Source organism: Pan paniscus, chromosome 13 (genome assembly GCF_029289425.2).
Source record: "Pan paniscus chromosome 13, NHGRI_mPanPan1-v2.0_pri, whole genome shotgun sequence".
Lineage (NCBI taxonomy): Eukaryota > Metazoa > Chordata > Mammalia > Primates > Hominidae > Pan > Pan paniscus.
In genome coordinates, this window is record NC_073262.2 from 112,116,003 (window position 1) to 112,143,554 (window position 27,552).

At 36.9% G+C, this 27,552-nt stretch overlaps 1 protein-coding gene across 22 annotated transcripts in view; it reads left to right on the forward strand.

Moving 5' to 3' along the window:
• The window catches only part of MAP2 (microtubule associated protein 2), a 310,414-nt gene that overhangs the window by 69,271 nt on the left and 213,591 nt on the right, over positions 1-27,552 (forward strand). For 16 of the 22 annotated variants that reach the window (XM_034954994.3, XM_008959005.4, XM_034954996.3 and 13 more), the window contains exon 2: positions 15,180-15,229. The exons of 4 other annotated variants lie outside the window; for them this stretch is intronic. The gene's annotated coding sequence lies outside the window, so the exon portion shown is untranslated. Of the gene's footprint in view, positions 1-3,121; positions 3,234-15,179; positions 15,230-27,552 lie in introns of all 22 variants that reach the window. 2 more of the 22 variants (XM_055109049.2, XM_063595268.1) reach the window with 1 other exon arrangement.

The window sequence follows — 27,552 nt, forward strand, 5'->3', positions numbered from 1 at the left end:
CCTATTTAACATAGTATTAGAAGTTCTGGCCAGAGCAGTCAGGCAAGAGAAAGAAATAAAGGGTATTCACATAAGAATAGAGGAAGTCAAATTATCTCTGTTTGCAGATGACATAATTCTATATTTAGAAAACACCATCGTCAGGCCCAAAATCTCCTTAAGCTGATAAGCAACTTCAGCAAAGTCTCAGGATACAAAATTAATGTGGAAAAATCACAAGCATTCCTATACACCAATAATAGACAGACACAGAGCCAAATCTTGAGCAAACTCCCATTCACAATTGCTATAAAGAGAATAAAATACCTAGGAATAAAGCTTACAAGGATGTGAAGGACCTCTTCAAAGAGAACTACAACCACTGCTCAAGGAAATAGGAGAGGACACACACAAATGGAAAAACATTCCGTGCTGATGGATAGGAAGAAACAATATTGTGAAAATGGCCATACTGCCCAATGTAATTTTTAGATTCAATGCTATTCCCATCAAGCTACCACTGACTTTCTTCCCAGAATTAGGAAAAAGCTACTTTAAATTTCATGCAGAACCAAAAAAGATCCTATATAGCCAAGACAATCCTAAGCAAAAAGAACAAAGCTGGAGGCATCACGCTACCTGATTTCAAACTATACTACAAGGCTACATTAACCAAAATGTTATGGTACTGGTACCAAAACAGATACATAGACCAATGGAACAGAACAGAGGCCTCAGAAATAATGCCACACATCTACAACCACCTGATCTTTGACAAACGTGACAAAAACAAGCAATGGGGAAAGGATTCCCTATTTAATAAATGGTGTTGGGAAAACTCGCTAGCCATATGCAGAAAACTGAAACTGGACCCCTTCGTTACACTGTATACAAAAATTAATGCAAGATGGATTAAAGATTTAAACATAATACCTAAAACCATAAAAACCCTAGAAGAAAACCTAGGCAATACCATTCAGGACATAGGCATGGGCAAAGACTTCATGACTAAAACACCAAAAGCAATGGCAACAAAAGCCAAAATTGACAAATGACAAATGTGATCTAATGAAACTAAAGAGCTTCTGCACAGCAAAAGAAACTATCATCAGAGTGAACAGGCAACCTACAGAATGGGAGAAAATTTTTGCTATCTATCCATCTGACAAAGGGCTAATATCCAGAGTACAAGGAACTTAAACAAATTCACAAGAAAAAACAATCCCACCAAAAAGTGGGCAAAGGATATGAACAGACACTTCTCAAAGTAAGACATTTATGTGGCCAACAAACATATGAAGAAAAGCTCCTCATCACTGGTCATTAGAGAAAAGCAAATCAAAACTACAATGAGATACCATCTCATGCCAGTTAGAATGGTGATCATTAAAAAGTCAGGAAACAATAGATGCTGGAGAGGATATAGAGAAATAGGAATGCTTTTACACTGTTGGTGGGAATGTAAATTAGTTCAACCATTGTGAAAGACAGTATGGCAATTCCTCAATGATCTAGAACCAGAAATACCATTTGACCCAGCAATCCCATTACTGGGTATATACCCAAAGGATTATAAATCATTCTACCATAAAGACACATGCACTTGTATGTTTATTGCAGCACTCTTCACAATAGCAAAGACTTGGAACCAACCAAAATGCCCATCAATGTTAGACTGGATAAAGAAAATTTGGCATACATACACCATGGAATATTATGCAGCTATAAAAAAGAGCTAGTTCATGTCCTTTGCAGGGTCATGGATAAAGCTGGAAACCATCATTCTCAGCAAACTAACACAGGAACAGAAAACCAAACACTGCACATTCTCACTGATAAGTGAGAGTTGAACAATGAGAACATGGGCACAGGGCAGGGAACATCACACACCGGGGCCTGTCGGGGAGGTGGGGGGCAAGGAGAGGGATACCATTAGGAGAAATACCTAATGTAGATGACTGTTTGATGGGTGCAGCAAACCACCGTGGCCCGTGTATACCTATGTAACAAACCTGCATGTTCTGCCCAGGTATCCCAAAACTTAAAGTATAATTAAAAAAAAAAAAAAAAAGCCAGCTAAATCCCTCTGAAACCAAGATGGTTATGAGAGTGACCTTTGGTCATCCTCACTGCTATAGTCCTACCAGCGCCATGACAGTTTACAAATCCCATGGCAATATCATGAAGTTACCCTGTATGGTCTAAAAAGGTGAGGCATGAATAATTTACCCCTTGTTAGGATATAATCGAGAAATAACCATACAAATGGACAACCAACAGCCCTCAGGGCTGCTATGCCTATGGAGTAGCTATTCTTTATTCCTTTACTTTCTTAATAGACTTGCTTTCACTTTAAAAAACAAATAAATTAATATTGCCATCTTCCAAAGTTTTTGTCCCACTGAAAACACAGAAAGAACTAAAAGAGATTGAGATATTTTCATTTCAAAAATTTATCATTGGTTTTCAAGTTTCTTCAAAGCATGTTTTCCCCTATTGTTTCTGCCTGAATTTGAATATGCCAGAACTCCTTAGAGAATTATATAGGTAGGAAAATCTGTCAGTGCTCTAAACTTAAAAACAGAAGATGAAAAAATAATATATGCTGGCCATATATGTGTATATATTCCACCTTATCTGTGATTTTTGTTATTTCTTTGCCTTAATAAAAGACATTGGTAAACAAAGCCACCCGAAGTTTGGACTGGGTGGAGCCCAGCGCACCGCCGTAAGCTGCTGTAGCCAGACTACCTCTGTAGATTCCTCCTCTGTGGACAGGGCATCTCTGAAAGAAAGGCAGCAGCCCTAGTCAGGGGCTTGTGGATAAAACTCCCATCTCCCTGCGACAGAGCACCTGGGGGAAGAGGGGGATGTGGGTACAGCTTCAGCTGACTTAAATGTTCCTGCCTGCCAGCTCTGAAGAGAGCGGCAGATCTCCCAGCACAGTGCTCGAGCTCTGCTAAGGGACAGACTGCCTCCTCAAATGAGCCCCTGACCCCCGTGCCTCATAACGGGGAGATACCTCCCAGTAGGGGATGACAGACATCTCATACGGGAGAGCTCCGGCTGGCATCTGGCGGGTGTCCATCTGGGACAAAGCTTCCAGAGGAAGGAGCAGTCAGCAATCTTTACTGTCCTGCAGCCTCTGCTGGTGATACCCAGGAAAAGAGGGTCTGGAGTGGACCTCCAGCAAACTCCAGCAGACCTACAGAAGAGGGACCTGACTGTCAGAAGGAAAACTAACAAACAGAAAGGTACTGGATATTCAATCTTTATAAGCTTAGTTTTCTCCTAGGAATAAAAATAGTATCTACTGTGTTTGGTCCTTGTGATGATTAAATCAATAATGCATCTGACAAACTTTGTAGAATGATTGAGTTGTATTAAATACTTAATACTCATTTCCTATAATTGTTGTTTTGTATTAGAATGGTACTGTAGCCTTCATAAAACAAATTCCATGATTTAGACATTTGAAAGTTCTTCATTTTCAACTGACATTTATTTCTAGTTACTGCATCACCTAGTCATTTTATGTTCAGTGTTGTGACAGCAAATGGATGAAATAGTTTCAATTTCCCAGCATGTAACTGGCCTTTTTAGCCTTAACTTTCTTTTCCAGCATTGTTATGGCAGCTACAGCAAACATGTCAGAGTACAGAACATTCCATTAAGAGCCTTACCTCATGCCTCGCTTCCTATGATGTTTTGTATGAATAATACAATGTCTAGAGGTGAAATTAGTTGGAGTGCTCATGACTCAGCCTCTTTTTCTGGGGAGTGAGTCATTCCACATTTATAGATTCCTGACTTTGTGCCGTATACCACACTAAGTGCTTGGAATACAAACATAGATTTGCTGGGTCATTGACCCAGAGCAGCCCACAGTCTGGGCAGGCAGGATATGGCATTCATTAAGAACAATATGGGCTTACACATAGCCAGCACTCTATTAATGTTATATCTACCTGTCAAGGCAAAGTGTGATTAAATATACAATAATATGAGCTGTCTAGACAACTTAATTCTATGTTTTGGAACATGTACCTCTGACCCTATAACCCTATATTGGTATATTTTGCCTAATTATATCACGACAAATTTAACTCCTTTATTGTTTTGTTTGGATACTGAGTTTTTATTCCTTTGCATATCACATAAAATCATACCCTCCATGAATAGGTCAGTTGCCTGATGAATACCTTTCCTTTATTATCCTGCCAGAAACTCACACTTAATGTGTCTAATAAAGCCCATTATCCTCTACTTTTACCCAGCAACCTGATCTCCCTTCAGGCTTTCCTGTTTCTAAGAATGTACTGGGAGTCTGTTTTTCTTACACTCTCAAAATTCTCTTGGCTCCTTTCTTCATCCTGTGCCTTTCCTGGCCAGTGAATCCTTAAATTCTTTTTTTGTGTGTGTGAGACAGGGACTCTGTTGCCAAGGGTGGATTTCAGTGGTGCAATCATAGCTCACTGTAACCTCATATGCCTCTGGCTTCAGCCTCCCCAGTAGCTAGGACTACAGGTGTGCACTACCATGCCTGGCTAATTTTTAAAAAAAATTGTTTTTGTAGTGGTCTCTCTATATTGCTTATGCTGGTTTCAAACTCCTGGCCTCAAGCAGTCTTCTGCCTTGGTCTCCCAAAGTGCTGGGATTAGAGGTGTGAGCCACCATGCCTGGCTTTAATCCCTAAATTCTGTATGGACTGTAAATACTGTTATGGACTGAGTTGTGCCCCACCCCATCCATATGTTGAAGTTCTAAGTGCCAGTGTGACCGTTTAAAAATAGGGCTTGTAGCAGGTAATTAAGGTTAAACAAAGTCATCAGAGTGGGGCCCTAATCCAGTAGGGTTGGTGGCCTCATAAGAGGAGGAAAAGAGAGTTCTCTAAATTTCCCTACCCATCTTCATGTCTTTCTTTCTCCACCATGTGAGGACATAGTGAGAATGTGGCTGTCTACAAGCCAGGAATATAGCCCTCACCAGAACCTGACCATGCTGGCACTTGATCTCACCCCTCCAACCTCCAGAACTGTGAAAAAGTAAATATCTGTTGTGTAAGCCACATAGTCTAGGGCATTTTGTTATGTTAGACTATATTAGGCCATTCTCTTGCATTGCTATAAAGAAATACTTAGGACTGGAATTTACAAAGAAAAGAGGTTAATTGGCTCACAGTTCTGTGGGCTATACAGGAAACATAGTGCTGGCATCAGCTTATGGGGAGGACTCAGGGAGCTTTTTCTCCTGGCAGAAAGCAAAGCAGGAGTGGGCACTTGACGTAGTCAAAGCAGAAGCAAGCAATGGAGAGAACAAGAGAGAAAGAGAGAGTAGAATGGGAGGCTCCATATTCTCTTAAATGACCAGATCTCATGAAAACTCACTATCACAAAACAGTACCAAGCCATAAGGGATCACCTCCATGATCCAAACCCCTCCTACTAGGCCCCACCTCCAGCACTGGGGATTACAATTCAACATGAGAATTGGGTGGCGACAAATATGAAAACTATATCATCCTGCATCTGGTCCTTTCCAAATTTCATGTCCTTCTCATGTTGCAAAATACAGTCATGCTTTCCCAATGGTCCCCCAATGTCTTAACTCATTCCAGCATTAATTCAAAAGTACAAAGCCTCATTTGAAACAAGGCAAATCCCTTCAATCTACAAGCATGTAAAATCAAAAAGAGTTATTTACTCCCAGTATACAATGGGGGTATAGGCACTGGGTAAACATTGATATTCCAAAAGGAAGAAATTGGCCAAAGGAAAGGGGCTAAAGGCCCCACGCAAGTTCAAAACCTAGCAGGGACAGTTATTAAACTTTAAAGCTCCAAAATAATATCTTTTGACTCCATGTCTTACATCCACAGCACACTGGTACAATGAGGGGGCTCCTAAGGCCTTGGTTAGCTCTGCCCTTTTAGCTTTGCAGGGTGCATCCTCCCCATACCCCTCAGATGCTCTCACAGGTTGTTGAGTGCCTGCGGCTTTTCCAGGTGCAGGATACAAGCTGCTGGTCTGAGGTCTGGAGGGTGGTGACCCCCTTCTCACAGCTCCACTAGGGAGTGCCCCAGTGGAGACCAGATGTGAGGGTTCCAACTTCACATTTCCTCTTGGCACTACCCTAGTAGAGGTTCTCTGTTGGGGCTCTGCCCCTGCAGCAGGCTTCTGCCTGGGCATCCAGGCTTTTCCACACATCCTTTGAAATCTAGGTGGAAGGTGCCAAGCCTCATTCACTCTTGCACTCTGTGCACCCTCAGGCTTAACAACACATGGAGGTTGCCAAGACTTACAGCAGTTTGTGCTCTCCAGAGCTGTGGTATGACAGTGTCTGGGGTCCTTTGAGCACAGGCTGCAGCCAGAGCTTCCAATGCAGTACAGTATCCTAAGGCTGTGCCAGGTAGTGGGGCCCTGGACCTGGCCCACAAAAACATTCTTCCCTCATAGGCCTCTGGGCCTATGATGGGAGGGGCTGCCATGAAGTTCTCTGAAATGCCTTCAAGGCCTTTTTCCCATTGTCTTGGCTATGAGTGCTTGGCGGGGTTTCATTATGCAAATTTCTCTAGCAAGTGGTTGTTCCACAGCCTGCTTGAATTCCTCTCTCAAAAAAAGCTTTTTCTTTCTCTGCCACATGGTTAGATGGAAAATTTTCTAAACTTTTATGCTGTGCTTCCCTTTTAAATATAAATTCCAATTCTTAATCTTTTCTTTGCTCCTGCTTCTGAGTGTAGGTTATTAGAAACAGCCAGGCCACCTCTTGAATGTATTGCTGCTCAGAAATTTCATCTGCCAGATACGCTGTATAGTCACCATGAAGCTCAAACTTCCAAAGACCCCTAGGGTATGGACACAATCCAGCCAAACTCTTTGCTAACACGTAAAACATGTGACCTTTGCCCCAGTTCCCAGTAAGTTCCTCATTTCCATCAGAGACCTCATCAGCCTGGATTTTGCTGTCCATATCACTATCAGCATTTTGGTCACAACAATTTAACTAGTCTCTAAAAAATTCCAAACTTTCCCTCATCTTTCTGTCTTCTTCTGAGCCATCCAGACTCTTCCAACCTCAGCTCATTACCCAGTTCCAAAGCTGCTTCCACATTTCCATGTATCTTTATAGCAACACCCCACTCTTCAGTTCAATGTATTAGGCTGTTCTTACATTGCTATAAAGAAATACCCAAGACTGGGTAATTTATTAAAAAAATAAGTTTAATAGGCTCATGGTTCTGCAATCCATACAGGAAACACAGTGCCAGCATCAGTTTCTGGGGAGGCCTCAAGGGGCTTTTACTCATGGTGAAGAGCAACACAGGAGCAGGCACTTCACATGGTGAAAGCAGGAGCAAGCCAGAAAGAGAGACAGGGGGTGGGGAGGAAAAGGAGAGGGAGAATGCCGGGAGGAGGTGGCACACACTTTTAAGTGACTGGATTTTGTGAGAACTCACTATCATGAAGACAGCACCAAGCCATGAGAGCTCTGCCCCCATTATCCAGCCACCTCCCTCCAGGCCCCACCTCCAAAAATAGGGAATAAAATTCAACATGAGATTTGGGTGGAGACAAACATCAGAACTATATCACAGTCTCAGCAGACTAATACACATATCCATGCAATAGTTGTAACTCTCTCCTTTATATGGACACTGTCTCCACCTGAATTGTCACTTCATTACCATTCACCTGGACTTCTGAAGGAGCCACTTTTTTGAACACTTCTTTAAGCACTCCCCTCTCTGATCCAATCTACATAATATTGCCAGATTAAATTTCCTAATTATGCCATTCTTGAATTTAAAACCTTCAGCGGTCCACTTTCACCTACAAAATTAAATATGTTTAATTGAATAGCCTCCTCAGATTGTCATTCAAGGTCATTACTTCCTATATAGAGCCAACTTAGCTTTTCACCCAATTACTGCTCTTCTTATGTGTCATACTCCAGGCTAGGTATTTTTCCAAACACCCCCTGGGCTTTGATCCTTCTGTTACTTTGTTTCTGTGGTGTCCTGTCCATTGTCTGAATTGGTCTCCTTCCCACTCCATCTCCACCTATCAAAATCCCTTACCTCCTTCAAGGGCTAACTCAAATGCAAATTCCTCTGTGAATCTTTATCTTCATAACAGGATTTTTCTCCCCTTCATTGACCTCCCAAAAGCCCTGTTAGTATTTCCTTGTGACAATAGGAATTTTTTTTTTTCCATCATGGCTTTTTGTCTTTTGGCTTTTTCACAACCTCCCTTATCCCACTAGATTCTAACTAAGTGAACTCTTTAAGGTTAAAGAACATTGGATCCCTAAAATTCTAAATGATGCTAAAAAACATAACAAACAAACAACAACAACAAAAACCCTACCCAGCTGGGTATGGTGGCTTATGCCTATAATCTCAGCAATTTCAGAGGGTGGATCACTTGAGCCCGGGAGTTTGAGACCAGCCTGTACAACATAGGGAAACTCTGTCTCTACCAAAAAAATAGAAAAATTAGTTGGGCATGGTGGTACATGCCTGTAGTCCCAGCAACTCAGGAGGCTGAGGCGGGAGGATCATCTGAGGCTGGGGAGGTCGAGACTGGAGTGAGCCATGATCATTCCAATGCACTCCAGCTGGGACAATAGAGTAAGACCCTGTCTCAAAAAAAAAAAAAAAGCCTACTCTATACCTTAAAAATACGAGAATTACAAGAATTACAAACAAAAAACATTTCCATTTTTTAAAATATCTTATAACTGCAGTATTCCCAACATTTGTTTCTGTAAGGTGTAACTCCAGTAGTAACTTTTCTGTTACTTAAGCAGTAACAATTTCTGTAATTTGAAAACTCAAGTGTAACTTTAACAAGGGAGAAGCATAAGAAATATAAAAATTGTGAATTTTCAGCTCACAATTAACTTTGATAATCCAATAGCTAAAAGATGTCTGCTATTTTCATCTTGTATTCCTTGTGAGGTATAATCAGGCCTATTTTAGTTTGACATAGGCTTTATAATGTTATCTGACCATCACAATATGATTTATAATATGGAGGCATGAAGTCATTTCTCATTGGGGCAGGAGTGTGGCAAGGGGGAAGAAGAGCTTTACCAATTAACTCAAGGTTATTTGGTGACATTTCTCTTACCTTTTAGGTGAGGAGAAAGAGACAGAGGATGGAGAATTGGTGCTTTTAGTATGCTGATACATTAAGCTGCCTGGAAGCAGATGCTAAATCCTATTGAAAATAATTTTATTTGCGTTTTGCTTAGGGCATTGTTTAGCAAAATACTACACAAAAAGTCTTGACCTGTGTGTTTGAAATGGCAGATGTTCACAGTGAGGAGTGAGCCTTGGGGCAACATCAATCTTCACAATTCTGCGCCTATTTGCTCAATAACTGGCTTGGTTGGAAAAAAAGAAAAAAAAAAAGTTCCAGGGAGTTATTTACAAAGCAGCTGCTCCTGGCACTGCAAATGAAAGTGCTCTCCTTAAGATAAGAAAAGCAAGCAAACAAACAGAAGCCACAGGACAGCTTGAGCCCACCAGGTCAAAAATGAATACCTCTTTTCCCTCAGAACTGTGTTTCCAATATTTTTATATAAAAATTGTATATATTTAAGTGTGCAACATGTTTTGATATATATATACACACACAGTGAATTGATTACTAGAGTGAAGCAAATTAACATGTCTGTCTCCTCACACACTTATTGTTTTAAAAAATAAGAACACCTGAAACCTATTCTTTTAGCAAATTTTCAGTAGACCTTACAATATTATTAACTATAGTCGTCATGCTATACATTAGACCTCTAGGTTTAGTCATCCTGTATAATTGTGACCTTATATCTTTTGGCTAACATGTCCTCATTTCGCCAACCTCCCCACCTCCAGATAACCACCATTCTACTCCACTTCTATGAGTTCAGCTTTTTAAGATTCCACATAAGTGAGATTATGCAGTATTTTTCTTTCTGTGTCTGGCTTATTTCACTTACCATAATGCCATTCAGGTTTTTTCATGTTGTTGCAAATGGCAGGATCTCCCTTTTAAAGTCTTAATAATGTTCCATTGTGTATAGTAACTCACAATTTTTTAATCCATTCATCTGTTGATAGACACTGGTTGTTTTCATATTTTGACTATTGTAAATAATGCTGCAATGAACACAGGAGTGCAGATATCTCTTCAAGGTACCGACTTCATTTCTTTGTGTATTTTCCCTGTAGTGGGATTTCTGGATCAAATTGTAGTTCCCTTTTTAATTTCTTGAGGTACCTCCTTACTGTTTTCCATACCGCTTGTACCAATTTACATTCCCATCAACAGTATACAGTGTTCCCTTTCCTTTTCACCACATCCAACACTTATTTTTTTTATCTTCTTAATGATAGCCATACTAACAGATGTGAGATAGCTATCTCATTGTGGTTTTGATTTTCATTTCTCTGATGATTTCTGATATTAAACACCTTTTCATAAACTTGTTAGCCACTGTCATGTCTTCTTTGGAAAAATGTCTATTCGGGGTCCTTTGCTCATTTTTAAATCAGGTTTTTTTTATTTATTTGCTTTGAGATATTGTTTCATGTTTGTTCCTTATATATTTCAGATTTTCTTTCTTTCTTTTTTTTTTTTTGAGACAGGGTCTCACTCCATTGCCCAGGCAGGAGTTCAGTGCACAGTCACAGCTCACTGCAGCCTCGATTTCCTGGGCTCAATCAAACCTGCCACCTCAGCCTCCTGGGTAACTGGGACAACAGGTGCACATCACAATGCCCAGCTAATTTTTTGTATTCTTTGTAAAGTTGGGGTTTCTCCATGTTTCCCAGACTGGTCTCAAACTCCTAGACTCAAGCACTCCACCCTCCTTGGCCTCCCAAAGTGCTGGGATTACAGGCATGAGCCCCCACGCCCAGCCCTATATTTTGGATATTAACCCCTTATCAGATATATGGTTTGCAAATATTTTCTCCCATTCTCTAGGTTACCTTTTTATTTTGTTGATTGTTTCCTTTTTTGGACAGTTTGATGTAGCCCCACCTGTTTGTTTCTGCTTGTGATGCCTGAGCTCTTGGTGTCATATTCAAAAAATCATTGCCAAAGTCAATGTCAAGAAGCTTATTCCCTATGTTTTCTTCTAGGAGTTTTATGGTTTCAGGTCTTACATTTAAGTTTTCATTCCATTTTGGGTTGATTTTTGTGCATGATGTAAGATAAAAGTCCATTTTCATTCTTTTGCATGTAGTACCCAGTTTACCTAACACCATTTATTGAAGAGACTATCCTTTCAATGGAAGTAATGTAAGACAAGGATGGGATTTTTTTTTCTTATTCTCACCACAAAGGGTATTTTCAACTGTTCCTTTAAATCTGACATAGAATTGGAAAAAATACGACAGTAAGCACCTTTATTCATTTAACAATGTTTATTAATATTTTGTGTGCTGCAAACATTGGGTTCAAATACAAAGTTCACATACCTAAAAGAGTATTAATATTTTGAATACAGTTTGTTTTTGAATCATGCTGTATTGAAACCCCATCTCTATTAAAAAATGCAAAAATTAGCTGGGTGTGGTGACGCGCACATGTAATCCCAGCTACTCAGGAGGCTGAAGCAGGAGAATCACTTGAACCCAGGAGGTGGAGGTTGCAGTGAGCTGAGATGGTGCCATTGCACTCCAGACTGGTTGACAGAGCAAGACCCTGTCTCTGAAAAAAAAAAAAAGAGACTAAGCAAGATTTTTCTTGGAGATGGGGCTTCCAGTTGTGGGGAGGAGGAACACTGGAAGAGGGACAAGTAAGTTGGAATGTCTTTCCAGACACATTATGGAATACATAAAGAAGTCAGGCTCCTGTGTCATAAAACTCAACTTTAAAAAAAAAATCCCACAGTGTCATTTTGTTTTTGCTATGAAAGTATATATTTGGGAGTGCACGTAGAAGAAATGAAATCCAGTCTATTTAAAAGAATATTAAATATATCAGGATGCTGATCTGTGTTAAAGAGCAATTAGCAAGAAGTAGCTATAGTCAAATGATAAATTGAGGCCTAAAACTTGCAAGCAAACAAATGGGCAGTTTCAGGTTAGACTTTCCCTGACTCCAGGCAACTAGTGAACCACTTTCTCTTTAAAGAGTTGTTAAGTGGCAATATCATCCTGGTTTTCATTGCTCAGTATGCATTTATCGATTATACAGCAGGTTTTTGTATGAGACACCATGCAAGATCCTAGGATAACAGCATCACTTATTTTATATTATAGTAAAACATATGTAATGTAAAATTTAACATTTTAACCATTTTAAAGGGTTCAGCTTTCTGGCATTAAGTACGTTCGCGTTGCTGTGCAAGCCATCATTTTTTTTTTTCCTAGTGAATATTTAGACCTAAATCACAATCCCTTTCCAGTGTCTCCTTTTTTCTTAGGGGATAATGATTGATAATATGATTAAAATGAACACATAGGCAGTGTATCCACTCTGTCTTTCATAGCCTAGTGTTCTTATGTACATTCTATTTTAGCCATCTCTTGCACACACAATAGTGCACATGCAACCCAGCCACACATACACAGTCACTGAGTGTGTTGAATCACTGTCCTTCCCACTCTCCTAGCATTTTTTCTTCATATTTTAGAGACATATTTTTTCTTTCTCTTTTTTCCTTTACTCTCCTAGTATTTTTATTTTAAATTTCTCATACTTTCTCATTAAATTTGTGGAGCAAAACAAAAAATAAACAACAAGAAACTGTGCTTAACAGGAATGTTCCAAATGTTCTCAGTTTATGGCACCCTTAGTATCTCAGTAATTTTATTTTCAAGATCCTCTAGGCCAAAAGATGTACCTCACAGTTTCATTTAATTAACATGATATGTTTAAGTCCTAACAACTTAGTAGCCTTTTGAAAAAATGATACACATAAATTGAAAGCAAATCTATTTTTATTTTATGCTTAGAAACCCACAATCACTTACGAATGGGATTTTTGCCTGTTGAATACTGCCCAGCCCTCAAACCTTGAAGTCACACTGGACACCATCATTCTTATTTCCTTTAATTTTTTTATGGAAACAAGGTTTTTGTCATTCTTACTTCATGTTGAGTTTCATGCAGTATTTGCTTTTATATCACAAACAAAATCAAAACCCAACTTTGCAAAGCTGTAACATCATTGAAAGGAATGTAGCGTGATCTAATACTGAAACCGCAAACCACTTTAAGTTAATAGTTTTTGTGCTGCCTAATGGATACTGCTGTGGGTTTTTTGTTTTTGTTTTTGTTTTCATATATTGAAAACATTTTGGCCAGGCACGGTGGCTTATGCCTGTAATCCCAGCACTTTGAGAGGCCAAGGTGGGTGGATTGCTTGAGTTCAGGAGTTTGAGACCCGCCTGGGGAACATGGTGAAACTCCATCTCTACAAAAAATACAAAACTTAGTCAGGCATAGTGGTTAACGCTTGTAGTTCCAGCTACTACGGAGGCTGAGGTGGGAGGACTGATTGAGCCTGAGAGGTTGAGGCTGTAGTGAGCCATGATCACACCCCTGCACTCCAGACTAGGTGACAGAGTGAGACCCTGTCTCAGAAAAAAGAAAAGAAAAGAAAAAGAAAACATTTCACCATTCCCCTGAGAGTTTACAGTGGTGCCCTGGGCCACCATGACAGTTAGAGAGCTGTTGGCTTTATAGCCAAAAAATAATATTTGTATCCAAGTAAAATAATGTCATTTGTTTGAAGTCAAGATAGATATACTAAAGGCATTAATCTTAAATGTCCCTCATAATTTCCTCAGATACTTAAAAAAAAATCTCCACAGATGTATCAACCTATCATTTCGTTATTGTAGGACAAAGTTTACTTTTCTTAAACACCTGCCCTTAGGATTAAAAATCAACTATTTCATATTCAGTTGTATTTTCTGTGGTTTACTAGTATTTTCTTTGTCTTATTTTATACTGTTCTTTTCAGTAAATAACTAGTTTTAGGCTAATTTAGTTTTGGGGCTTAGCATAGGAGTCTAATAATGAAACATTTCTAACATGTAGAAGAACATATGCTGTTTTCTATCCAATTAACTCACAAACATACTTCTAGAACCTAACTTGCTTTTTAATTAGAGACTGCCATAGATGCTCCCTGTGGCGAGTTGAGTCTCTTTTGTCATTTTGAAGTTGTTTTGTTTACTATCTGTTCAAGAGACAGGCTGACTTTGGCACAAAAGTTTGTTTTTGTCCCTGGTTTACCTTCTTTATACTTCCATTTGACAACATGCTTTTCTGCATATTTACTTCTCAGCATATTTTAGTAGCAAGACTTAGGTGCAAGAGACCAATGGAAAGATTGATCGTTTACCACTGGAATTGTCTTATTTGAACTTTGCTACCTTTAGCAAAGGTTTGGACTGATTGTCGACCCAGGACTAAAAATCTTCAGATTCTCTGTGCATGTTAAATCAGATTAAAGACCTGTGTCAGTCTGTGCAGACTGTTCTAACAAACATAAAAGAACAGAAATTTATTTTTCCCAGTTCTGGAAGCAGCGAAGTTCAAGATCAAGGCAGCAGCAGATTGGTTTTGCTGAGGTCCTGCTTCCTGTTTTTTCCTCCGCCTTCATATGGCAGGCAGAAGGTGTAAGAGCGCTCTCTGTGATCTCGTGTATAAAGGCACAGTCCACTTTTTATATTTCTGGGATCTCTTTTATAGGGGCAGTAATCACCTTCCAAAGGCCCCACCTCCAAATATCACATTGGGGGATTAGGATCTCAACATATGAATTTGGGGTGGTGGGGACACTAGCATTCAGTCTGTGGCAGGATCAAAATGCCTGAGTTTTATTATTTTTGATTAAACATCTCTTAAGAGCAATGGTAGCATATTAAGAACAGAATGTGTTAAAAATTCTTTTTGGTTGGTTGTTTTAGAATATAAACATAGGACTTCTACTTTAAATAAGTATAAAATAAAAATAGGACCTAATTTTGGCATTTAATATATTTTTTTTTCAATAAAATGTAGAATGTATTTTTAAGTTTAAAGTTGTATTATACATAACCGTCATGTATTGTAAATGGATGTGTTTCAGTCAGTGCATTTTATGGAGTGAGGAACAAGTCACTTCTGATTTTATCTTCCTCCTTAGTGAAAGAAAAAGCCAGATTGTTCAACTGATTTAACTTACTGGGTATTTTTCTTTTCTTCTTTTAGATTTTATTGATCTAATCCGAAGTATCTTATAACTTCTGGCTGGAATTAAGGTCAGTACTATATTTGTGTCAATCATGAATAAACTGTGAAATAAAATAAAGGCATCATGGGTCTTTAGATAGCTGTGTCAGAAATATGCTTGCAATGTGTGGTAAAAGCTCAAATTTAGTAAAAACTGGATATATTTCAGAGTTGGCCTACTAGCAAACATGGTTCCCTAAGTACTGTTTTTCTAATTAGTATAATTTATTTGGTTTTTGAATGTTGAATTTCTTTAATCTTACTACTACCTGAGTTTTGAATAATGAAAAAAATCCAACTCGAATTCATTTGTTTAATTAACAGAAATATTAAAAGAGTGACTTCTTGGAAGGCTGACCTTTCAAAGAATGGTCAGCTTCCTGAATTTGCAGGAAAACACTTTGAATTCCACAATTATATACTCATAGAGAATATATTTTGTAAAGAGGGTAGAATTGAAAATGTACTTTTCAATAAAAAATTTCAGTTAGCAGAGTGTTAAGATGTCATTCCTTTTGTTCTGTGCTTTCATTAATTGGCCTTAATTGAGACTCGAAACTAGCTTAACTGAGTTTAGAGTAATAACAGAACCTCAGAAGGCCCTCACAGCAATAAACTTGGGATTTTATTTATGCCTTCTATTTTTTTCAACATGTATTCAGATTGAAAAAAAAACACTAAACACTGAATGAAATGAAGACTTTTATTGCTTATGAAAGAACAACATGCCAGTTGTTGCTAAACTTTTTGTATAGGCTTTTGATTAATAATTAACATAAAGGAAAACATTGGCTTTTCATTTGCCCTTACACTAATCAGGAATTTTACCTTTAAAGCCCATGTTTAACCCTTCAGATTGCAGTGTCTGTCATATAACAGGCACACTGTAAATATGTACCTTTTCTGACCTCACTTTCCTACAACCAAATACACATAAGCACACAGACACACTCTCTCTGTCCCTCACACACACACACACACACACACACACAGATGAAAAACTACTATTATTTCTCTTTTCAGGTTCAAACTGTGCTTTCCTATCTTTGAAATCTGTATAGAATGAAGCAAATAGAATATATTAAAATTATGCCTATAGATAATTGGAAACTTAATAAAGAAAAAAGGTGAAATGTCTACAAGTATTGGTTTCAAGTCTATAAACTGTATTATTTTATTAAGTGTTTTTATATAGTTCGGGGTCAAATTTATTAAAGTTTCTCTTTTTTATTCACTTTTAGCATATGCTATGGAGATTTGTGAACATTTAAATGTGCAATTTTTAAAGATTTTTTGAATTTTTTTCTACTTTTATCCCCTACTAGCCCCTATCCCATCCACCTACAAAACCAAAATTACAAGTAGAATGAAATTTTTGTAAAGTATACATCATTGAATCAGTAATATTTTCAATGCACAGAGTTAAGTTTTAATTATAAATAAATCTGTATGAGAGGTAAACTTTTCCTTTCTCTTCTTTAATAAGAAATAAACTCTTCCCTTCCTGATTTTTTTATTTTATAGTTTATATGGTAAACATGACAATTTGCAATCTCATCTTGCTCTGACCACTTACCAGAATGAAAGAAAACTGAAAAGAAAAAAGATTTTTGTTAGACTATAAAAAACTAACAGTAACACACAAAAATTTTTCATAATCTGATCCCCTAACCATCTTCCACATGGAGATTTCTGTTGTGGGAATATGAAAATCGAGTGTGTTTGGTCAAGATGACTTGCCTATTTTCAAATAAATAAATAAATATATCAGTGAAAATAACGTGTACATAGAAATGGAAACATGTTTAAACCTCTCTTATTACCAGGTCTTCCCACTTGGATATGTGTGGTTTAGTATTTATTAGTATTGTTTTCCCTTCTATCTGGAAACGAAAATAATATTAAATTACATTTGGTTAATCAGTTATCTAAATCACATTTTGTAAAAGCAGTTAGATGTAGTAAGTCTCTTAAAACTATATTAACTCACTAGAAACAGCCAAGTTATCAAAACAGAATATATGTAATGGAAATTACCATTTTTTTCAACTATAACTAAGTTACTTGTGGTTTAAAATAAAAGAGCTTCCCTCACAGAAAAAGCATGTTTATCTGTAAAACTGTTAGCTGAGCAAAATAACTAGTGTTGCCAGATAAAAGCAAGCTACCGATAGGGGTATATAAAATAGGACATCAGAAATGCCATTGCAATATTTTATCAATTCTGTGATGCATGTAATTTTACATTAAGTTATGTAAAATTAAGTGATGCTATAGTTAAATTGACAGCATTTTTTTTCCTAGTGGTAAATGAGGTATGTCTTGTAATGAAAAGTATCTTAGATTTTATGAAACACAATATTACTGAATTTAGACTGGAAACGTGTTTTAATCTCCTAAAGTTATTACAAAAAAAAAAAGTCAGAATGAAGTCTAGAAACAAGGAAGGTAAATTTGGCATTGATTCTTAGCAACATTTTAGGCCACAATTTTTGCCTTTTTAAAAAAATGTGTATTGGTTTTTTTGATCTACTTCTTTTTCTTTATTATTAATACTGCTACCAGCATTTTGGTATATTTTCCTCCAGTTTTTGTTGTGGTTTGTTTTCACAAAAGTTAAATTAAATTTTCTATTCTATACATTCCAGTTACTTGAAAAGGTGATTTTTAATGGCTCTGTGATATACTATCCTATGGATATTTCATAGTTTATTTCACCATTTACTCATTGTTGGACATTCAGACCATTTTTAATATCTCACTGTTATAAATAGCACTGCAGTAAATATGCTTCTAAAATGTTTATGTTCACTGCTGACATTGTACTTAGGATCAATTTGTAGAAGTGGGATTATGTAGTGTAAAGAAATAAATATATTTGAGGTGAGTAACGTGTACATTATGTTCCCCAAAATTATATACCAATATACACTTCACTGGTAGCAGAAGCAGTCTGAGATTTGCAATACCCATGCCAATGTTGGAATTAGGATTTTAAAAATTTCTCTCAGTTTGATAAGCAAATGATGGCTTCTCAATTTTAGAATATAAAATAGGAAACAGATGCTTGTAAAGGAATACTCATGGATCATTAAAAATATCAATCTAAACAGCATAACTTGTTTTTTAGATAGAATGACGAGGTAATGTTAATTTCATTGGCTCTGCCACTCTCAGCCTGGGAAGGCTATTTGATCTTATGCTGTTGAAGACGGAATCAAAAGCTAAATGATTTTCATTCTTATAAAGATAGATGATCATGTTAATTATATTAATTATAGTTTTCTTGAGAAAGAGGTTGAGGACCCTAAGGAATGGGACAAGGGAGACATTCTTTAATAGAGTTCTCAAGTTTACTTACAGTGGAGATACTGCTCAACAAGTGACATGAGGTGCAGTAGCTTTTCTGGAAGTGTTTGGAATGCTGTGAGCAGAAAAGAACTAAGATTACTCTACAAATCTAAAAGTGAAATGTCATATTGTGTGCTAGCTAGTGTAGATATTTTATAAATTTCTCTCCTCAAAATTTTAAAAATACTTTTCTATATTGATACTGTCTTTTAGTCTCATTTTGCAAAATCAAAAGTTAAAAAGAAAATATTGGATATAACTTGTTGCTATTTTGTATCCGTTTCTTCTTCATCCTATACACTAACCTTTTATCCTTCCTCTAATGCAGTCAGTACTTAGCATATGTATTCCATGAAGACCCTACCTCCAACCCTATCCTATCTTGCTCCCAAAGAGGGATCATGTTCATCATACTGACACCTAGTTCTAAGGGATACATTGCTTAACACAAGGCTCTCAGTGCTATAAGACTTCCCCTGCCTTTGCAATTGCACTTGACTATATTAAAGTGTTCTGGTGGCGTTGGTTGAAGCACCCGAGTTTGAAATTAGATGAATTCATGCTTTCTTGGTGCTTAGAATTCTTAAACAGATGATTTCCTATGATTTTTTTTGAAGAGATGGAGTCTCCCTCTGTCACCCAGGCTGGAGTATAGTGACACAATCATGGCTCACTGCAGCCTCAACCCTTGGGCTCAAGTTGTCCTCTTATCTCAGCCTCCTGAGTAGCTTAGGAGTACAGGTGTGTGCCACCATTCCTGGCTATATTTTTTATTTTTTGTAGAGACTGAGTCTCGCTTTGTTGCCCAGGCTGTTCTCAAACTCCTGGCTTAAAGCGATCCTCCTGCTTCAGCCTCTGAAGGTGCTGGGATTACAGGCATGAGTCACTGTGCCTGGTCAATTACCTATGATTGAATCATTAATATTTATCTGAAATTATTTACCCAAGCCCTGATTTTGATCCAGTGCTCCAGAACAGGGTGGATGTTGTGCTTCTTTTCTACCTGGATCTAGTCCTTCCTCCTAATTCTAATCTTTTCCTCTGGCTTAACCTCTGATGCCCTCTATGCTTCTAGACTGCTAAGCTGCTTGTGGTATTCCTTGGTCAAGCCCTCTGATTTTATTATCTGTAAAATGGAAACAAAAATAACTTATACTTCATTTCAAGATTAAATGAGATATTATTATGAGTCTTAAAAATTGTAACTTTTAATCCACTTTTAAGCCCTCTATCAAAATATGCTAATTACTTTGATTATTACATATTGTATACTTGTATCAAAACACCACATTGTGTCTGATAAATATGTAAATTATAATAAATAAATTACATTTTAATGCAAAAAAAGACTCTTAGAACAATATCTGGCATATGGGGATTGCTAAATAAATAGGAGTGTTTGTTCCATTGAGCCTTGAAAACAAACAAACAAACAAATGCTCTATTAAAGTCTTTTTTTCTAGATTTTACATGTGTAATAAAGTCTGACGCTTCTCTTAAAACAGAAAATAAAATGAATGAGGATCTTTAAATTATTGTTATAAAAGCTTCAAAATATATGAATGAAAGAAGCCAGAAGTTATACACACACACACACACACACACACACACACACACACACACACACATATATAAAATGTATGATATATATAAATTTAAAAAATATTTCTTTTATAGAGATAGGGCCTTACTCTGTTGCCCGGACTGGAATGGAGTGGTGCAATCATAGCTTACTATAACCTCAAACTTCTAAGCTCAAGTGATTCTCCTGCCTCAGCCTCCTGAGTAGCTAGGACTGTGGTAGCATGCACCAGCACACCCAGCTAATTTTTTATTTTATGCCTTTTATGCAGACAGGGTCTCTCTATGTTGCCCAGGCTGGCCTTGATCTGGCATGAAGTGACCCTCCTGCCTTGGCTTTCCAAAGTGATGAGATTATAGGCATGAGACACTGCACGCAGTCCAATTTATAGAATTTTATACTGTTTTTTAAACTGGCCAGAAAGTAATTTCTCTATGCTCAGTTGAGTAGTATTATATGGTTCATTAAAGATGCTGTTAAACTAAACAGCATATTGCACAATTAAGCAGACTTGCACTTAAAAAAAGTGTAGAAAATGCTAATACTCTAATGAAATAGGAAGTGGGGAGAGGCGGATGTTCTTAATGTCTAACCAGTAAGCTTCAGTGCTTTGAGCTTTCCAGAATCAAGACAAAATTTTGATTAGCTTCTTGGTCAACTTCCAGTACCTTCTCAGGGAGACGCTATATTTCTCTTCCAACTTGCTTCATGTTGCTTCACACATTTCTTATAGACTTGTTATGCTTCATGTTATGAGCATATCTGGATAGGTCCATTCTCCCCTAGCAGCCCATAGGCTTTTTAAGGAGAAACTGGTGCCTTTACACTTATGCGTGCTATCTCAATAGGGCCTTGGAGGAAATGGACACTTAGGAAATGCTTATATAATGAATTTTAAAGACATTCATTATATAACAAACAATTATAAAATTGCAAAACAGAATATAAACAATTGTATTACATATGAAGATTATAGAGCTACATATATGTGCGTATATGCGTGGATGTTTTAATAATCATTTATCACTGTATCCTCTCTCGGCACCCTATCTTTCTCTCTTGAAAAAACAAAAAACAAAAAAACACCATAGATCCAATACTTGTTCTTTAAGATTCTTCCAGTGGGTAGTATTTTTGTATTCATCTTTCATGGCATCAACAAGCCTATTTCCTCAGGATGTCAGGCTGTCAAAATGAAAGCAATTCTGGAAGCACGTATCCCCAAGATTCTTCATTAGGTCATGTGAACAAATGAGGAGGGATAGCAAGTTTGTCTGCCATCCTCACTTCAACCCCCTCCCCACCTCTCCTCTTCTAAATTATGTCATGAGCTAATTCTTTGATAGTCATGTTTTTGTCCAAAATCTAGGAAATGATTACTTTCTATTAAAAGAAAAAATACGTATTTATGATGCATCAAATTTCAGAAGGCTTCACAAGAGAAAGTAAATTATCCTAAGGATTAAATGGTCTTTTCAGTTTGAAATGTGATTCTGGAAGCTTTGTATTTCTCCTTAAAGTAGTAAACAAATAATTGGCCATTCTATAAATCTTTCCAGAATCTCAAAGTCACTTTGTATCATATGTAAATCTAATCATTAGAATCCTGAATATGTTTTTTTAATACAAAGATATTAATATACTATGCTAAATGTAGGAATAAAATAAAATGACAAAATAATCACCTTTTTCATAAGTTTTCTAAGTTTCCCAAATTAAACCTAATAATTATTGCAGCTTCAAATGTCTTTGGGGTGATTGATTATTGTTTAAAGTCCTCCCTTTTTTTTTCATGTGGGAAAAGAATGCTCTAGCTCATTCTTTATTCCTTAATTAAATGTAGTATCAAATGGCTGCAAAAGACAACCACTGGCTATGTTTTCATACAAACCCCATGCTTATGAAATCAGTTCTGTGGATTTAATTCACTGACCAGCTAATCTTTATTCTTTTCCTAAATTCATCTGTAAAAAAGAATCCCATTCCAAAGAATAACACAGCTGATCTCTTTGCAGCCCATTTATGTCATTAAAAAGTATTATAACCTAAATACGGGCCTTATATCTTATTAGGGTAGTTTGGAAGATTTAAAAATAAAATAAATGAATTTCTTTATTATGTAAGAAATTCTTTATATTCTACTTATTGCAGAATAAGAACTGCATAGTAGTACAAGGGATAAACTCTCTTGTTCCTCTATAAATCAACGTGAGACTTGTTAAGCTTCATCAGTTATTCACCTGAGAATAGAAAAGTATCCATTGTGTATTAGAAAAAGGAATATGACATACAATACACACATGTGATAGATAGATAAATGAATAGTCATGATGGTTTCAAATAATTTTGCCAATGCACAATACAAGGGCTTTACTTTTAGGAATGCCTTCTGAGTCATTCATGTTGAAGAGGGTAAAATTATGTGCCTTTTCTGAACTAATCTCTCCCAGTTATTAATAATATAAAAATGTTAGTTGAAAAATCATTTGCCATAACAAACCGACATGGATTAGGTTTCATTCCATATTATTCAGTGTCTTACGGTTATCAACTTTGTGTTGCTTTACAGTCTTCATTTTCTTTCTTTCGACCATTTCAGATCTAATTAGTGAAGAGTTGAATAAAGAAAACACTGAATGCATTATATGAGTACATCTGTGTCTATCTTCTTTCTCTCTCTCATTTATCTAAAGTTTTACACCTGCCAAAGTTTGTAGTTCAAAACTAGAGCAAGTGATCACTTAGTACATTACTTTTTGAATATTAATAAGTGTATTAGTCCATTTTCACACTGCTATGAAGAACTTTCCTGAAGTTGGGTAATTTATAAGGAAAAGAGGTTTAATTGACTTACAGTTCTGCATGGCTGGGGAGGCCCCAGGAAACACAATCATGGCGCAAGCGGAAGCAGGCACTTTCTTCACCTTCTTCACAAGGTGGCAGGAGGGAGTATGTGCGAGCACGATGAAGTGCCTCACTTTAAAACCATCAGCTCTTATGAGAACTCACTCACTATCATGAAAACAGCATGGGAGAAACTGTGCCCATGATTCAGTGACCTCCCACCTGGTCCCTCCCCTGACATATGGAGATTAAAATTTGAGGTAAGATTTGGGTGGGGACACAGAGGCAAACCATATCAGTAGGTATTTGGAACTTTAAGTACTATTGTCTTCATTTTATGAATCGAGAAACTTAGTCATTAAACCAGAAACAATTTTTATTTTTATTTCATTTATTTATGTAGAGACAGAGTCTTATTCTGTCACCCAGGCTAAAGTACAGTAGTGTGATCATGGCTCACTGCAGCCTTAACCTACCCAGCTCAAGTGATCCTTCTTGCCTTAGACTCCTGAGTAGCTGGGGCCACAGGAGCACACCACTATGGCAAGCTAAATTTTTTTCTTTTATTTTTTGCAAAGATGGGGTCTCATTATGTTGCCTAGGCTGGTCTCAAGCTCCTGGGCTCACGCAATCCTCCCACCTCAGCCTCTCCAAGTGCTGAGATTACAGGCGTGAGCCACTGCACCTGGCCCAGATAGAATGTTTATAAACAGAGTATTCCTCTGTGAAGTATGTTAGTTCTTAGAAATACAGAAAAGTCTCTTATGGAATAACAATAAGTAGAAAAATACACATTTATCTAAATGTAACTACTTGCCTATGATATACATCATTTAGTGACGGCTTAAACTATAAGGTATTGATCTTCAGAATGATAAAGAAAGTGGGCTTGATGTCATTTGCTTAAAGATGCTTCACCTAGAATGAATATATTTTTTCCACCTTTTCCTCAAAACTATTGCCTTCTATTAGTGTTCTGTCAGAAGTAGCTCTCTGGTACAATACTAAGGTGCAAGTATAAGCTGATCTACTTTTAAAAGAACAGCTACGGTGGCATCTTTAAGGGGTTTTAAGTCAGCCATAAGGAGTATTAGACCAATAGAGGAGAATCAGTTAAACAACAGGAATAAAAAAAGGGAAGGGTTAAGGAACTTACCGAAAATAAAGGTATAGGAATTTCCTCCTTTAAAATTTATTTAAATTTTGGAAATATGGGGTAAAAATGAGTCAGTGAGCAGGACGTTTAACTTGACAGGCAACTTCATAGTTGCAAACCATTTTAAATTTCACTTCGACTTTCTATTATCCCTTAGAGACTCGAAGACCTAATTTAGACCGCCTGGCTACACTATCACAGGGGGATGATTTGTGCACTTAGGGTGTCTCTTGGGGTTTTCTATCTGTTTGGAAATTAAGATGTAAATTACTATTGTAGTATGTTAGAGGGGTGTACTGGCAGGCAGTTAATTTCCTTAGGTGAAATTAATGCTCAGAGAGAAATCGTACTTACATATTCAGGTTAGGCTATTACATAGGCACTTCAATGGAGTGAAATTACCTTTTCTTCTATTTCATACAAGTGTTGTACAACACAAAAATTACATAATCTTCCATGTTAATAATTACTAATGTCACCTTGAAATATTGTATGCTATTGAATGATTATGCATTTACTGGAAATGTATACCCCACAGGGTATTTACCAAGTTTCTCTATCAGGCATCATCCTCCCTCTTCCGCCATACCTGGAACTGCTGTGTTCCTCTTTCACTGTAGGGACTAAGTAGATATGTATTAATTTTTTGATTTTCTTATATTTAGATAGTTTTTGAAAATTTTCTTTTTGGTGATCACTGAAGTTCTCTGTTAGAGACCTAGTGGCAAAAGTTATTTTAACTTTGTGCTTAGAAAATAAGGACACTCTTCACCTTTACATAAATATAAAGAGGATGCAAACATCAAGTACTTCATTAATTAACAAGAAAACTTTTAGAAATATCATGTGTTTTGTCACCACAATGTGTGGCACAATGCCAGCAGATGGCATAAAAAGTGTTTGAAATGTGATGTGATTTGGTTTTGCTTTCAGAAAACTAAACAGTTTCTCTTTGGATTGAGCATAGTATCTTCTTCATTTACATGTCATGGATTGCTTAGAGAGTTTTTACAAGTTCGTTATCTATCTCGTAAAGCCCACATTATTGTAGTTTTTGATACGTATCTCTTTATTTCATCATTTTGACATAGCCATAAATGGTATCCCACATAGATATTCAAACAATGTACCATTAACTAGGACATAGAAATCCTAGTCATTAGCTAACATGACCCCACGTGGAAATACACCACTTTATGGAGTGGAAGGGCAAGGGAAGCAGATGGGGGAAGAAGTATGCTCAAAAAATAGAAAAGTATATACAAAGAAATCCAAGCCATGAGGTGAATGACAACCAAACAGATTTTTTTTAAATAAAAGAAAAAACAAAAAGTAAAACAGCCTAGATGATAACACATTCTTGCCTGGTCCAGCCTTTGGGAAACCAGATTACATTCTTTCGTCTCATAGTTTCATGGGCATGCATTTTTACCAGGGAAAGAGAATTTGTACATGATAATATTTCTAAATCATACTCTAAATCATTCTCTGTACTTTCAGAATTAAATCTTGGCACACATGTAGTAAGCCTACATGAGAAGGTGCAGTTCCAATACAACTGAGTGATTATTAATAAATCAAGTAGTGAGGATCCAGTTGTAGTTCATTTGAGAGCAAGATTCTGTGAATGCTTTAAATGTATTAACAGTGGTTACTTTGCTCTGCAATGGCTTACAGTCAAGAGAGGGGAAAACTAATGCATATAAATATTAATACATGATGATACAGTCAAATACAAAGCACAGATATAACTTTGTAGAGTGACCTAGAGAAGATATAATTGATTTTGAAGGGCCGAATTTTTTAAAAGGGATCTTCAGCTGGGTTTATAGGTAAATAGAATTTATATAGCCACAATAGAGAGTTAGAGGTACAGAAAGAAGGACATTTCTTGAAAGGGGTCTATGGAAACCAAAGCACGCATAAGGGAATGAGGACTCAGAAGTTGAGAAACCTGAACAGAGGGTGCAGTACAGTTTTACTTTGGATCTGTATTCTGCCTCTTCTTTTCTTCCTTCTTTCTTAGTCTTCCACTTTCTTTCCCTACAAATATTTGTTGAATTACTTGTATGTGTATCTGTTCTTTAACTGTAAGCAGAAACCCAGTTCATCATGAGATTTTTCATTCTCTCTTCATGCACACAGAATAGTTACATAGATATATACTGCTGTTAATGTCTGTTTCAAAAGCTCACTTTAGTGAAAGTCTGTTTTTGTCATAGGTTTTATGAAAAGAAAAAAATAAACATTGATATCTCAACACATGGGAACTAGATGTTCCAACTCACCCTCTTGATGTCTGTAATTATTTTATTTTGGCACTAATATTACCAAGCTTGTTTATAATTAAAGATAAATGAAATAGTAAAATTTACTACTTTATCTCCTTATTTAAATTTCAGATGGGAAATTTGGAATTTTACTGTTTAAGTCCTTTGTTAAATATCTAAAAGGGCTCTACTACAGGGAGACAGATTAATTAAAATCAAAATTGTTGAGGGAATATAATTAAAAACAAAATCTTATACCAACCCAGAAATCCCCTCCACCAAAGTAATAGAAAAAGAAAACACTTTTACTATTAAGCATTAAACCAGAATGTGATGAACATTACAGGCAATCCACTAAGATTATAAAAACCAAAAGAAATCTCACTTTTCTATATTGCCAAGCAGATGTAGCCAAGAGTGGGATTACACACATGCTTTCAAGATAAACAACAACCAGTCCTCAAGTAAAAGGACTTGACAGCCCCATCCTAAATTCTTCAGGTAATTGGGGTGATCATCTGTGTTAGCTAATTGGCTTTCTCGGAGGAGAAACAAATTTCTCATCCCTTTATGACAGGAAGAAGTTTTGCAACTTGGAGCAAGGGTAACCCTGAAGTTAGGCTCCTACCCTCCCATAGGAACTGGGAGATAGGGGAGCTTTCTCCCTTGATGTTTGCATTTCAAAAAGATAGCCCCAAGGTTCTTGAGAAAGCATTTCTGAGTTGTGAGGCTAATGGGAGGCTTAGTTAGCCATCATTAAGATTTACATAAATTTGCAAAGAACAAAGAAATAAATTCTAAAAGAAAAGGGAGAGTAGAAAGCAGTCTCTATCTACCCTTGTTTTCAGCAGAGAGATTTGAATAAGAGGTATATTTGTCCTTACAGTGTAAAATGAAGGAAATAATTGTTTTTTAAGAAAAGTAGTCAGTGGATATTTTGGATTACCTGAGTATATTGTCAGTATATTCTAAAACAAAGAACAAATAGGCCTTAAAATGGAAAGATTGAAGTAAGATGATCACTACTCCTTCACACTCATAGTAACTTGATTGTTGGGTAAATTATTGGAGGGTAGTTCTGCTCATATTTGGCTTTTGCAAGGGAAGGCAGACCTTGTGGAGAGCAGAATGGATCACATAAAAAAGGTC